Raw genomic sequence first — 15,026 nt, forward strand, 5'->3', positions numbered from 1 at the left:
AATGTATTTAGCTGGAGCAGTATAATGCAATTCTATTTTTTTAATTCTTATCTATTTATTTGCAACAAATAGATACCAACACATGATAAATGTGCTGCTATTCCATAAAATGTGCCTTCAATATTTGGCTTAGAATCAAATAAAAATGTTTTATTTAGGATCAGTTACGCACGTTTGTTACAAAAATCCTGGCGTATGGGATAAGAGGAAATGTAATAGCATCGATAGGTTGATTGACGGTCAGAAAATGAAAGGCTTGAGTTGATGGTGTGTTGCTTGCATTGGAGAAGGGTTGGAAGTGGCGCACCCCAGTAATCAATGCTGGGTCCATTATTGTTCTCACTATATAAAGGGATGATTTGTATTTAGGGGCAAATAGTAACCAAAATCAGCTGATAACATCTAAGTAGTGGGCATTGCAAACAGCAAAAGGGACGAAAAAGTGGACATAGACAGGTTGTTGGAATGGGCTGACAAGTGGCAAATTCAATTTAATGCAAAGTGTGAGGAAATGTATTTTGGGAGAATGAACTAGGAATGGGAGTGTAAAGTCAATCAAAAGACGCTGAAGGGTGTGGATAAAAAGAGAGACCTAGGGCTTCAACTATGTAATTCCTTGAAAGTGCGAGTGCAGGCAGATAAAACCATAAAAAGACCAATGGCATTTTGTGGTTTTATAAAAAGAGACATAGAATACAAGAGCAAATAAGCTCTGGGTAGGCCACAATTACAAATACTGTGTGCAGTTTTGAGTGCCGTTATAGAGAGTGTATAGCAGGATTCATGAGGAAGATTCCAGGGATGAGAAACTACAGTTATGAGGAGAGACTTTATATACTGGGACTATTTCCATGAAATCAGATAAGACTAAGAAGGGATTTAATAGAGGTTTTAAAAAAATTATGAAAGGTTTCATAGGGTGAATAAGAAAAGATTATTTCCTCTGGTTGGGGATTCAGGGATGAGGAGTCAACAGTTTAAAACTCAAGAGAAAGATTTGGAGAAATGTCATTACACAGAGGTTAGAGTATGCAATTAAGTTAAGGGAAGAGTAGATAAACATTTGAAGCAGTGGAAGATACCCATGCTCCCCAACCACTGGGGTTTTCTTCAGCTCATGTCTGGGTCTGTTGAAGACTAAATGATAGTGCATAATTTTTTTTATTATTCATCCTTGGGACGTATACATCACTGGCAAGGCCGGCATATATCACCCGTCCCTAGTAGCTCTGAGAAGTTGGTGGTGGGCCTTCTTGTTACAACTGAGTGGCTCATTAGGTCACTTCAGAGGACAGTTAAGAGTCAACCATAGGCCAGATGTGGTAAGAATGGCAGGTTTCCTTCCCTAAAGAACATTAATGAACCAGTTGAATTTTTACAACAATCCCACAGCTTCATGGTCACTTTTACTGGTACCAGCACTTTTTTCCTAGATTTTTTTAAAACTGAATTCAAATTCCCAAACTGCCATGGTGGGATTTGAGCACACATTCCCTGGGTTATTAGTCCAAGTCTCTGGATTACTAGTCCAGTAACCTAACCACTACAGACTACCAGGATGGTAGAAGGTGAATTAGATGGACCTTGGTCTTTATTTGTCAAGCAATTCCTATGTTCCTATGAAGATACAGGGCTATCGAGAGAAAGCAGGACAGTGGGATTAATTTTGGACTGCTCTAGCAAAGAGCTTTCACACACAATGGGGATGATTTTAAACCCCAAGAACGGGTGGGTTGGGGGGCGGGTGGGAGTTGAAAATAGTTGTTTTTTGGGTCACAACCGCAACTCAGCTTTATTTCTGGGTTTAACATTGGCGTGTAAAAGTACAGGCTTCCCACTGGGAATGCAAAGTCCGAAAATTTTGCAGTTGCGACCCAAAAAAACAACTATTTTCACCTCCCACCCGCCCCCAACCCACCTGCTCTTGGGATTTAAAATCACCCTCAATAAGTCAAATGCCCTCCTTTTGTGCCTTCTATGGTTTCGGTTCATGTGAATTAGTTTTTCACTTTTTATCTTCTGAAAAAATCTTATTATGTTAAGACCGAGAGCAATTTTGATAAAACACTATTGGAATAGAAATGCATATTTATTATTATTAGGCTATTAACAATGCACAATTTAAGTAGTATCTCCTTCCTGTGACCTAAAAATAAATAGTAAACATATCACTTTCAAAGTCCAGATAATCCAGCAAAGCAATTAAAAAGTCTAATTGAATGCAAGTATAAATAATCAGAATAATGGGTCTACGGAAGTCTTGCTGAGGTCTTATAATGCACTGGTCAGACACTTAAGGCTGTGGTTTTTGCAAGATGAATATCGACATTAAAGTGGTAGTTTAACTTGGGAATCAAATCTGAGACCTGAGCACACTGATGCTGAAAGGTATAAGACCTCCCACAGTAGTTAGTGTGAAGCCATTTGGACTTCACGCCAATATGATATAACTCCAGTCTAGTGTGAAGCCAATTTTTAAAAGTGCCAAGGTGATTTTAGGAGTTCCTGGGAACTGTGTATGAGTTCTTTTTATGTTAGTAGAAAGTAAATTCTGCTACTTGCTCTTTCGCAACATTAAAAATTAACCACCCAATGGTAGAGCACTGCATATGCTTGCAAACATGCACACATTGAACTTCTTGCTGGTTAGGGAGAGTGCAACGTAGAAAGAAAGAAAGAATTTGCAGTTATATACCTTTCACTTCTTCAGGATGTCCCAAAATTGTTCGCAGCCAATGAATTATTTTTGAAGTGCAGTCACTGTTATATGTAGGCAAACTTGGCAGCCATTTTGAGCACAGCAAAGTTCCGCAAATAGCAAATGAAATAAATGACCAGTTAATTTGTTCTTTTGGCATTGGTTGAGAGATGAATGTTGGTCAGGACACTAGGAGAAATCTTTTTTGAATAGCGCCTTGCAATCTTTTACCTCCACTTGAACAGATAGACTGAGCTTGGTCTGATGTCTCAGCCAAAAGATGGCACTTTCAAGAAGACAGCGTTCCCTCAGTACTGCACTGAAGTGTCAGCCGAGGTTATTAAGTGCTGTAAGGATAAAAATATATTTTTACTATTAACTAGACTGTATTAATATAGTTATATGTGTATAATTTCTAATCTTCTTATTGTATGTGGTGTGGAAAACAATTTCTGTTATTGATCTTCATTAATTCAGAAAGCCTTAATGCAGTTCCCCACAGTGTCACACAGTTAATAATACTTTAGTTATTAGAGGGATAAGAAAAAGAGATGCAGACATGAAAATTAGGAAGGTTGAGAAAAACGTTGGTTCTAATCTGCTAGCCTTGTAGACTTACAGGGATAGATTTTGATCTGGGCTGCACCCGAACCAAGAGACGCCAGGATTGCCAAGAATTGGTCTTGGGGCCTCATCTACATATTCAGGGCAGTTTGCCCTATGAGAAAAGTCAATTTTGGGCGGCTTCCCCCAATGGTAGTGGCCCTCAGGTAAGTCTTGGGAGTGGGGGTTGGAGCGGGCAACGGGGGCGTGTCCGGTCGCCAGAACTATGGAGCCAGGGGAGCTCTTCTGCTCCTTGTGGCTCCACAGCGGGTTTTAAAAAAAGAATTAAATTATAACTTATCTGTAGTTGGTGGCAGAAGGGGCTGCTGAAGAATCCTGAGTGGGACAGGCCTGACGCCTGCCCCGCTCTTCAGGAAGAAATTTTACACAAGGGTCCTTCAACAGGCATTAGGCCCCTAATTAACACATTGCGCTGAAAAACGGGTGCAACACATATCAATTTGAACGCCGCTGTTTTTCTACTTGCCACTTCATCAGACACTAGATAGATGGATGGTATAGTAGCAAGACAGAATAGAGATACCATAATATCTGCAGAAGAAAACAAATGTCAACTTCTGATGATTGAAGTTTGTCCTAATAATAAACAAGGAGAAAAAGGCAGTCGGACAGATAATGAAACTAGAAAAGGGAAACTGAGTTAGAAGACAGGCAAGTAAAGAATTACACAGACAAAAAAAAATTAAGAGGAAGGCCACAAATATATGAGAAGATCAGCATGACTGGAAAACAGTAAGAGGAAAAGGCAAAGACCAGGAGGGATGTAGCAGAAAGTTATTGAAGCGGAGAGAAATTTTATTTCATTAAGCAGCCATAACTGGCATTTGATCTAAGCCACTGAAACACAGAAACATAGAAAATAGGAGCAGGAGTAGGCCATTCGGCCCTTCGAGCCTGCTCCGCCATTCATTATGATCATGGCTGACCCTCTATCTCAATACCATATTCCCGCTCTCTCCCCATACCCCTTGATGCCTTCTGTGTCTAGAAATCTATCTCCTTCTTAAATATATTCAGTGACTTGGCCTCCACTGCCTTCTGTGGTAGCGAAATCCACAGGTTCACCACCCTCTGAGTAAAGAAATTTCTTCTCATCTCAGTCCTAAATGTCCTACCCCGTATCCTGAGACTGTGACCCCTCGTTCTGGACCCCCCAGCCAGGGGAAATATCCTCCCAGCATCCAGTCTGTCTAGCCCTGTCAGAATTTTATATGTTTCAATGAGATTCCCTCTCATTCTTCTAAAGTCTAGTGAATACAGGCCAAGTCGACCCAATCTCTCATCATACGACTGTCCTGCCATCCCAGGAATCAGTCTGGTGAACCTTCGCTACACTCCCTCTATGGCAGTATATCCTTCCTTAGGTAAGGAGACCAAAACTGCACACAATACGCCAGGTGTGGTCTCACCAAGGCCCTGTATAACTGCAGTAAGACATCCTTGCTCCTATACTCAAATCCTCTTGAAATGAAGGCCAACATACCATTTGCCTTCCTAACTGCTTGCTGCACCTGCATGTTTGCTTTCAGTGACTGGTGTACAAGGACACCCAGGTCCCTTTGTACATCAACATTTCCCAATCTGTCACCATTTAAATTATACTCTGCCTTTCAGTTTTTTCTTCTGAAGTGGATAACTACACATTTATCCACGTTATATTGAATCTGCCATGTATTTACCCACTCACTCAACTTGTCTAAATCGCCTTATAGCCTCTTTGCATCCTTCTCAATCCCACCTAGTTTTGTATCATCAGCAAACTTGGAAATATTACATTTGGTTCCCTCATCCAAATTATTGATATATATTGTGAATAGCTGGGGTCCAAGCACTGATCCCTGCGGTACCCCACTAGTCACTGCCTGCCATCCCGAAAAAGACCCATTTATTCCTACTCTCCATTTCCTGTCTGTGAACCAATTTTCAATCCATGCCATTACATTACCGCCAATCCCATGTGCTTTAATTTTGCATGGTTGAAAAAGTTAAAAAACAGAATAAAATCTATACATATTAAAATAATATCAGTATTAGATAGCAGAAGGAGAAAGCTGTTGAATTATGCTGCTACTGCTGCTGAAGAAATATTATTCCAAAAACATGAGGAGTCTGAATTTGCTGGATGAAGAAAAGGCAACATAAATAACATTAACTTATATTTTTGTTCTAGCTTTGCTTTAAAAAAATAAAGATCCAAGCATTGTTTATCCTTGCAAATGGGATACAAAGTGCATGTCATTTTCTAATGCTTGATCTGAGAATATGCTACGATATTTGATTTGGACATTGTCTTTTGGTGCACAAGAAACAGAAGCCAACGCTTTCGGAGTAATTTAAATAGGAAAACTGATTTTGAGTGATTTCTGTCTTTCAGAATGTATAGGTGGAAATATTTTAATCCACCTGTTCCTTTTGAATTAGATATAACATTTAACAGAAAATCTCCAGCAGAAATGGCTGCACAGGTAGAAGTGGAAGAGAGGTGACTGCCATTGTATTTATCAGAGCAGAATCAGTGCTTGTTGGAGATTTCTGGATCGTTTTGTTTCTTTTTCATGTATACATTACTTGGTCTCTTTTGCATATCCTTTTACTAACTGCTTAAAAATTTATGTATGTAAAAGAAAATGTGAACTAATTTCTTTTGCATTTTCAGTAATTATGCATTGACAGAAGCTTAGGGACAGGGCACCCGGGAATGCTATGTGATTTGGAAGGACAGAAAAATAGCTTAAGAATGTGTTGAAGGAAAGAATTTTTCCTAATATCTTTATGCTGCTGACATTGTGATATTTCACATTTCCTGAGTTGACTCAAAAGTGAACCTTTGATACCACTTTATAGGTTTTGACATTCGAATCATTAGGAGAATGATTTCACAATGTGACAGCAGTTTCTTGAGTGTGCTAATCATGCTTCATACTTTTTGGCATGCAATGTGCCCAAGTATCTGCACAATCTACAGGAAACTTTTTCAGTCAGGTCTCAGCACATTGCTTAATTACTTTTAAACCTTAAGGTGAAGCACATGGCAATGCAGCTTTTTCTCAGTCAAAATATAGGATTAGTGCACTCAACACGGCAGGCATAACAACTACATAGCTGCTGTGTTTATTTTCAAAATAAATATTTCAAAACGTGTATTAAATTAAAATGCAGGGCTACTAATCTCATAACAGACAATGTAATTTGTATATGACGCAAGTTACCATGGTTAATGATCATTTAAATGCTACAGAAATATCAAGCGCTACTGTTTTTCATTTCCATCAGTTTTATAGATCAAAGTAGTGTGCCAGTAACAATAATCATGATTTAGATATCTTCACCTTGTGAAATGTTATCTTGTTTCACAAAACCCTGTTACTTTTGGAAAATAGTTCCAACTAAATCTTTTTTTGTTTGATAACAAAATGTATCCCCTAACATGAAGTAAAAGAAATTATGAAGCGTTTGCATTTTATTCCCTCAAGAATATAATGTTCAAATATGTTCGAAAGGCTATTTGTCAAATGTTAACAACTTTTGTTTCCATACATGTTTGCAATATTTTCTTATTTTAAGTATGGAGTAAGTAGCATGTCTGATTGATTGGATATCTTAATTCACATTGTTGTGCTTTATAGTTTTACAGGCCAGATTATATTTCTTAGCAAATTATATTATGTTAAAACAAAGTTTTAGCCTTAAGCAGGTGCCATGCCCTCGACTATCACATTTACGGTTGTGGAAAAATATTTTCCATTCAGCAACTTCCTACTTGTGACCACAAAATATCATAAGTAGGTATCTGCAAACCATAGTCACAAGAGTTGGTGACATTTGCCTCCGATTATGCAATTTAATATTATTTATTCAGCATGTTATTACCAGGTCTTTTCTCGGTATTTAGAATGCCAGTTTAACCCAGTAAACACCACATTTCTTTATGGTTCATTTCTAGCATGAAGGCATTTCCTGCTGCACTTATTCCTAGCAATTCCAATCATTTTCACATCATATTTGTATTTCCCACTTTCTAAAATCATTCAGGTCTAATAATCTTTAAAGAATACTAGTTTTAACAAGTTATTTTAAAATTTAAGGGCAGATTTCCACTACTCTTCTTCACTTGATCCCCATTTTTCTTCTTGATCTCCCAATACTTTTGAGTCAGCAAGTGGGACATGCACAAAATAAGCCTGATGGTGACTTTCACTCTGATTTTCCTTTCACTACCACAGTACCACTCTTTCGTAAAAAACTGAATTTTCAATAGGAAACTTTCAGTCAACACTATTAGGAAAAGTTACTCTTGCGTGGGCACTTGAAGTATGAATGTTGTATTTGGGGCAATTAAGATAATCACAAAGTTCAAACATGTTATTCTAAAACTGATCGCTCAAAAAAAATTAAATGTCACTTAGGGTGTCTTTTCAGACATCCCACTTGCAATTAAATTGCATATTTCCAATAACCAGACTGTGCAGATTCTGGTTGCGACTGATAGTTCCAGTTGTATTGCATGAATTAGTATCAACCTTAGAAGCAAACAAAGAGCACAATCCATATTAAATCTAGTTGTTAATGTGAAGGATATAATTGTGTATCCATAATATTCTCACTGGAATTACATTGTGTAGTATTAAGCACGTATATGCATGTATTGGGCATTCCAGAGTTTTCTTATCATTAGTGGAATTGAACCATAATTACCGCAGACTACTTTGGATAATACTCTTTGATGTTCAAAAACACAAGTTGTTATTGTACCTTCAATATTCATCAGCTGTACAGCGATAATTAAAACTCACCCAGCTGTGAAATGTTACCAGAGCTAGAATGCATTATTGTTCACTAGCCTCCTTGCTGTCAAGTGACAAAAAAATAAGGCAGTACTTTTAAGAAATAAAAATGTCAAACAGCATGGGGATCTATGATTATGTTACAAAACAGTTTAAAGACATCACATGTAACAGTACCGAAGAAATAAAAACTTTGATGTTGGACGTAGAGCTTTCCTAATGGCATTGCTATCATTTACTAGAACCAGTGACTATTGAAGGAACTTTTAAACCAGAGACTAAAAAAAAATAGTTAAAAAGAATATGTGACAATGCCTATGAGGTATACTACCTTATGAGAATCAATGAGTTATTTTCTGTAATCCACTGCTCCCTGACATGTATCCTCTCTCTCTTACTCTCTGTCTATCTCACTAGTTACTTATACACACAAAGGGTTGTAGAAGTTTAGAACTCTCTTCCGCAAACGGCAATTGATACTAGCTCAATTGCTAAATTTAAATCTGAGATAGATAGCTTTTTGGCAACCAAAGGTATTAAGGGATATGGGCCAAAGGCAGGTATATGGAGTTAGATCACAGATCAGCCATGATCTTATCAAACGGCAGAGCAGGCACGAGGGGCTGAATGGCCTACTCCTGTTCCTATGTTCCTACATACGTACCTACCCATTGTAAGAAACACTGGCTTCCAATTTGTATTAGGTTTCTGACATTACATGATAACCAAAATCTTATACTAAGTAATAGCTCCAGATACATAGGTCCCAAATTCCCTGGATTACACTTACACAGAAATTACGCCGAAATTTATGCTGGTTTCTGCGCTGGTAATAACGAGTAGGCTGCTGGCTTCTGCCATGGCGCCTCACTCTCAGAGCCTCTTGCCTCTGTGGCTCCAATTCTTCTTCCATTATTATACAGAACAGGGGCAAGCCCATTGGGAAGGCATTCCACCTGCTTAGTCCTTCTGAATGCATGTTGTGGGGGGTGGTGGGGGGGTAGGGGTCTGAAACATTTTGGGTGCATTGAGATGAACAGCACTTTGGTTAAATATAGTGCAGGTCTCAATAAGAATTTTTCTTTTAAATTGCGAAGGAAAGCACTATCAAATTCCAGAAATCTAAGCAGATATCAGGTGACCTTGAGCCATCCTGCGCCTAATCTTTTGGGCTAAAGTCTACGCCAGTGTATTATTTGCATAAATCGAGGAAACTCGTGTGAGCTGGTCATTTGTATGGGGCAGAGTTATATAAACGAGTGGCAGAGGGTTTTGGCGATCGTATCTCAGCAGTGGTGCAAACGATTAAGGGAATTTGCGCATAGCAATGTTTTAGCGTAAAACCGCCGCACACTGGTTAGTTATGAATTTCTTTGGAAGAAACAGCACAATACTACTCTTACACTATAGTTATGTTGAAATTTTCCAGGAATTTCATTGACATAGGTCTAGTAGGTTGTGAATTGCTGCGTATGAGTGTATGATTATCAAACAATATACCAAGTATTAACTGTGGACATCCAGATGTTATAGTTGTCTTCCAGTTTGAAGTGGAGAGAGATAAATTGGCAATGAGTTTTCTTACCCCAGACATTGGGGCTGGGAATTTCCTTGGGGCTTCTCCCATTCTTCTGCTGTGACTTTGGCGGAAACCCTATTTACGTGTGTTAACATGGTTTCGGCTGAACTTCTGCTGAAGTTATGGCGGTGGAGCGGGAGAGGCCCCAAGAACATTTCCAGCCGAGTGTAAATGATAGACTCATTTCTTCACACTGATGGCTATTGGAGCATGGAATGCTTTGATGCAGGAAGTGACTGAAGCAGAGACTGTTGCATCTTTTAAGAGAAACTGGATAAACATTTGAAGCAGAATAAGATAGAAGGCTAAGGGGAGAAAGCACGGCATTGAGATTTTAAAAATTCATTCATGTGTTGTGGGTGTCGCTGGCAAGGCCAGCATAGATTGTCCATCCCCAACTGCCCTTGAGAAAGAAGTGGTGAGCCACCTTCTTGAACCGCTGCAGTCCATATGGTGAAGGTTCTCCCACAGTGCCGTTAGGTAGGGAGTTCCAGGATTTTGACCCAGCGACGATGAAGGAACGGCAATACATTTCCAAGTCGGATGTTGTGTGACTTGGAGGGGAACGTGCAAGTGGTGTTGTTCCCACATGCTTGCTGCCCTTGTCTTTCTAGGTGGTAGAGGTCGTGGGTTTGGGAGATGCTGTCGAAGAAGCCTTGGCGAGTTGCTGCAGTGCATCTTGTAGATGGTACACCCTGCAGCCACAATGCACCGGTGGTGGAGAGAGTGAATGTTTAAGGTGGTGAATGGGGTGCCAATCAAGCGGGCTGCTTTGTCCTGGATGGTGTCGAACTTCTTGAGTGTTGTTGGAGCTTCACTCATCCAGGCAAGTGGAGAGTATTCCATCACGTTCCTGACTTGTGCCTTGTAGATGGTGGACAGGCTTTGGGGAGTCAGGAGGTGAGTCACTCACCACAGAATACCCAGCCTCTGACCTGCTCTTGTAGCCACAGTATTTAAGTGACTGGTCCAGTTTAGTTTCTGGTCAATGGTGACCCCCAGGATGATGACGGTGGAGGATTCGGCGATGGTAATGCTGTTGAACGTCATGGGGAAGTGGTTAGACTCTCTCTTGTGGGAGATACCCATTACCTGGCACTTGTCTGGCACGAATGTTACTTGTTACTTATCAGCCCAAGCCTGGATGTTGTCCAGGTCTTGCTGCATGCGGGCACGGACTGCTTCATTATCTGAGGGGTTGCAAATGGAACTGAACACTTTGCAATCATCGGTGAACATCCCCACTTCTGTCCTTATGATGGAGGGAAGGTCATTGATGAAGCAGCTGAAGATGGTTGGGCTAGGACACTGCCCTGAGGAACTCTTGCAGCGATGTCCTGGGACTGAGATGATTGGCCTCCAACAACCACTACCATCTTCCTTTGTGCGAGGTATGACTCCAGCCACTGGAGATTTTTCCTCCGATTCCCATTGACTTCAATTTTACTGGAGCTCCTTGATGCCACACTCGGTCAAATGCTGCCTTGATGTCAAGGGCAGTCACTCTCACCGCACCTCTGGAATTCAGCTCTTTTGTCTTTGTTTGGACCAAGGCTGTAATGAGTTTTGGATTGCTCTAGCAAAGAGCGGCTCAGACACATTGGGCTAGGTGGCCTCCTTCTGCTCTGTAAATTTCTATGATTGTATAATTCTAAACCATGACGTGTTATATATATATATATATATATAAAATAGGTAAGAAGTTCATGCTTTCCTTCTTGTCAGCATTCTTAAGCATGTGACTCCTTCAGGCTGTTTCTGTCCACCATTTAGTATTTGTATTGGCCACACCAAATTCAAATGAAAGTTCATGTGAAAAGGGCTATTGTCATTTTGACAGTAAATATTAAAATTTGGAATCAGGATTTTGAACTTTTCTGTACTGAGTTTTAGTTGGAGACTTTGCAGAATAAAGTATGCTGTTGAGTTGAAGATTGCTTTTGTGAACTTAGAAACTTTTACTAATCTACCACATGGGAGTCACTGGAATTTTTGAGCAAATAGTTTGCAGATGTTTTGCGAAACACTGATATTCAGAGATAAATTGTAGAGATACAAATTTTAGGCCAGCAAAACCTTTATGAAAAGTGGCCATATAGAATTCTCACAGCTGAAAGGAGGAGTAGTCCATTTAAAGGAACATTGTTAGCAGCAATTTCTTGCTGTAAAACTGGAAATTCCAGATTGCAAGATTGTGCAAAAAGTTCAGATGAGGGAAACCATTAAGCTTGCCCATTTGGGAAAAAAGAACTTACAATCTCCCACCACATCATCAAACTATATCTAAGGTTTTCTCCTCAGTTACCCAATCTAGGTCTAAGATTAAACTGGTGAAAGGATAATTTAGAACTGATGTCAGGAAGAATGACCACACATCAAAAGCGATCAACGCTTCCATGCATTGATCGCTGAATACATGCACAAGTCCTTCCTGATATCAGTTCCATTTTGTCCTTTCACTAGTTTTGGTCTATTCCTCCTTATTCTATTGTCAGTATCCAGCACTGCATCAGCTGGGATCTTTTCAACAATGTTACTAAGGAAGCGTTTAAAGACAGCACCTTGTACATGAAATGTATATGAGAAATGGAATTATTGAAAAGACTATTGTGAACTCGATGTTTGGCATTTGGCTGCATTTCATTTTACTGGGTCCTACTGTCTGGAACTGTCTCCCTAAACTTCTCCGCCTCTCTACCTTTCTTTCAATCTTTAGAAAACTTCTCAAAACCCATCTTGTCAACCAAGCATTCAGTCATCTCTCTTAATCACATCCCTTTCTGGCTTGATGACTGTTTCCTTAAGCCTATTTGTGAAGAACCTTAGGATATTTTTACATTAAAGGTGCAATATAAATGCAACTTGTTGTTTTTAGCAACTAAACTCTGTTGCTATGATTAATCCCCTTTGTGCCCTTTCCAGAAACAGAATAATAGCACTTTAATTATCTTGAAGATGGCAATAGGACCTTACAACAAGCAAAAAGTATTAAAAGAGATTGAGGAAAATAGTGGGAAGGTGGTTAGATGGTATTGATCCCTGAATCAGGGACACACTTGCTGGGCCTAGTTTCCTATTTCTACATTCTCATGAAGTATTATTATACCAAATTTGATTAGTGTTTGAAAGTACTGTTTTGCTAAACTCAATAGTTTGCTAAACTCAGCATCTGAAAAGAAAAAAGAAGCATTATACTTGAAAAAGATTTGTCTTTAATACCACCTCTTCTCTTAGCAGATGGAACCATAGAACTGAGGTATGCCATTCAAGCCATCATGTCCTACTGGCTCTTTGCTAGAGTGATCCAAAATGAATCCCATTGCCCTGGTCTTTCCCTATAGCCTTGCATTTTCTAATGCTTTAAATATTTATCTACTCTTCCCTTAAAAGATGCAATTCGAACCCAGTGTCCTTCCATTGAGTCTATACTCCCATCGCTTGGGGTTGATTTTGACTTGCTGAAATCGGCATTAACAGGGGATAATGGCCTCAAAATGTGGTCAGTAGATTGACTACCCTATTAGCACTAATGCTCCGGCCACGACCATTTTTAAAGGGACATTTCGCATAGTCGAATGGAGTGCCCACCTATTTCAGGTGGTAGGCCTCTTTATTATGCAAATCGGGTTCTTACGACATAGTTAGGACCACAATGGCAATTTTAAGGGACAAATGGTTGGAATGTGCGCCGCACATTCTCCGCCCCGTGTCTTGGCATTGAGCCATCTTAAAGAGGCCGCTGCTTGCCGCTCCAAAAATGGCCCTAAAACATCTTCCAAGTTATATTTTTGTGGAGCCAATAGGCTATCCTGCATCCACAGTATGGAATTCACTCCCTAAACCCAGCTGCCTTGTTAATATTTCCCCACATTCAAAAGCCTCCATAAAATCTATCTCTTTAATGGTACCCTTGGCCAGCTTCCTTCACATTCCCCTTACTTTTTCTCAAGTTTAACCCCCCAATTCCCCATGGCCAGAATGGGTGGGAAGTCAGCTGGCAGGATTTAAATGTGACCTGGCCATTAAAATCAGCCAGGTCTTGTTCTTCCATGAGCTGAAACCTGCTGGCAGTTAAAATCCAGGCCGGGGGTTCAGGCCATACTGATTTTGAGTGCCCTTGATATTTAAGTTGCTGAAATAAGTTACAAGCTTTTATTGGATTTAATAAGTATGGCGCTGTTTAATATTTACCCATGTCTTGTTTTGCTTCAGCGAATCATTTTTAATTATAAATAAATTTGATCAGTAGTCTAATTGCACCAAGTGGTCTAGGTTATAAGGAATGTCTCTAAAGTGGCTCTGAAAAACTCACCTAATCAACAATACTGTTCTAGGATTTTCTGAAGACTAAGAAGTTTGCCTTCAATACAAATATTTCCTACAGAAGAGCAACAAGATATTATAGGGGATCAGGGAGAAGGTTAGTCTTGTCCTCATTGTTATCTACAGATTTGTCCACTGCTTTGCTCCATGTCTACAACCTTCTCCAGCCCTTGATCCTTGCCTGCACCTTCCACTCTTTGACTCTAACCAATTGTATGTTCTCCCTTCTGTCTACTCTAGTGGCAGAGCCTTCAGATATCCTGCACCCACACGATGGAAATCACCCCCTAAACCCAGCTGCCTTGTTATTTATTTCAAAATCAAAATACTGCAGATGTTGGAAATCTGAAATAAAAACAGAAAATGCTGGAAAGATTCAGCAGATCAGGCAGCATCTGTGGAGAGAGAGAAACAGTTAAAGTTTCAGGTTGATGACCTTGTCATGTATTTCCCCGCATTCAAAAGCCTCCTTAAAACCTACCTCTTTAATGGTACCCTTGGCCAGCTCCCCACACTTTTGCTTAGGTTTAACACCCACCTCCCCCACCAATTGTCTGTGAAGCATCTTGGAATATTATACACGGTTAAATCCACAATTAGCAGAGTGCTCCTGTGGATGACATTATGCTGCCTGTCAATGTTTGGGGGTTTTACACTAGATATTTCTTTGGTCTCAGCATCACCGGTCATTCCCGTAAGTTGATCTTGCATCCCCTTCAATCTGGAGTGCATCTTTTTCTGTTCAATATCTAGTTAAACAAAAGCATGGACCAATGATCATAATAGAGAACAATAGGGAAGTGGCAGTGAGTTTTTCTTGAAATATACTCAACCAAAATTTTTCAGTCTCAGTGCACCCAAAGGACTAAACAGCCAGAATGGCCTTCTTAATGGGCATATCCATATTCTGCATAATAATAGAAGAGGAGCAGCAGAGGCAAGAGGCTCTGAGAGTGCGTAAGGACACAAGTTGGATTTCTGCCATACATATCTAAAGCTTATAAGATGCCAATGTGGC

At 39.8% G+C, this 15,026-nt stretch overlaps 1 protein-coding gene across 3 annotated transcripts in view; it reads left to right on the forward strand.

The window, feature by feature from the left end:
• The window catches only part of zap70 (zeta chain of T cell receptor associated protein kinase 70), a 93,088-nt gene that overhangs the window by 4,314 nt on the left and 73,748 nt on the right, over positions 1-15,026 (forward strand). Inside the window, exon 2 of one of the 3 annotated variants that reach the window (XM_067968236.1) lies at positions 14,020-14,105. The exons of the other annotated variants lie outside the window; for them this stretch is intronic. The gene's annotated coding sequence lies outside the window, so the exon portion shown is untranslated. The remainder of the gene's footprint in view (positions 1-14,019; positions 14,106-15,026) is intronic. 3 annotated transcript variants of the gene reach the window in all.

Source organism: Heptranchias perlo, chromosome 29, assembly GCF_035084215.1.
Source record: "Heptranchias perlo isolate sHepPer1 chromosome 29, sHepPer1.hap1, whole genome shotgun sequence".
In the NCBI taxonomy this organism is placed as follows: domain Eukaryota; kingdom Metazoa; phylum Chordata; class Chondrichthyes; order Hexanchiformes; family Hexanchidae; genus Heptranchias; species Heptranchias perlo.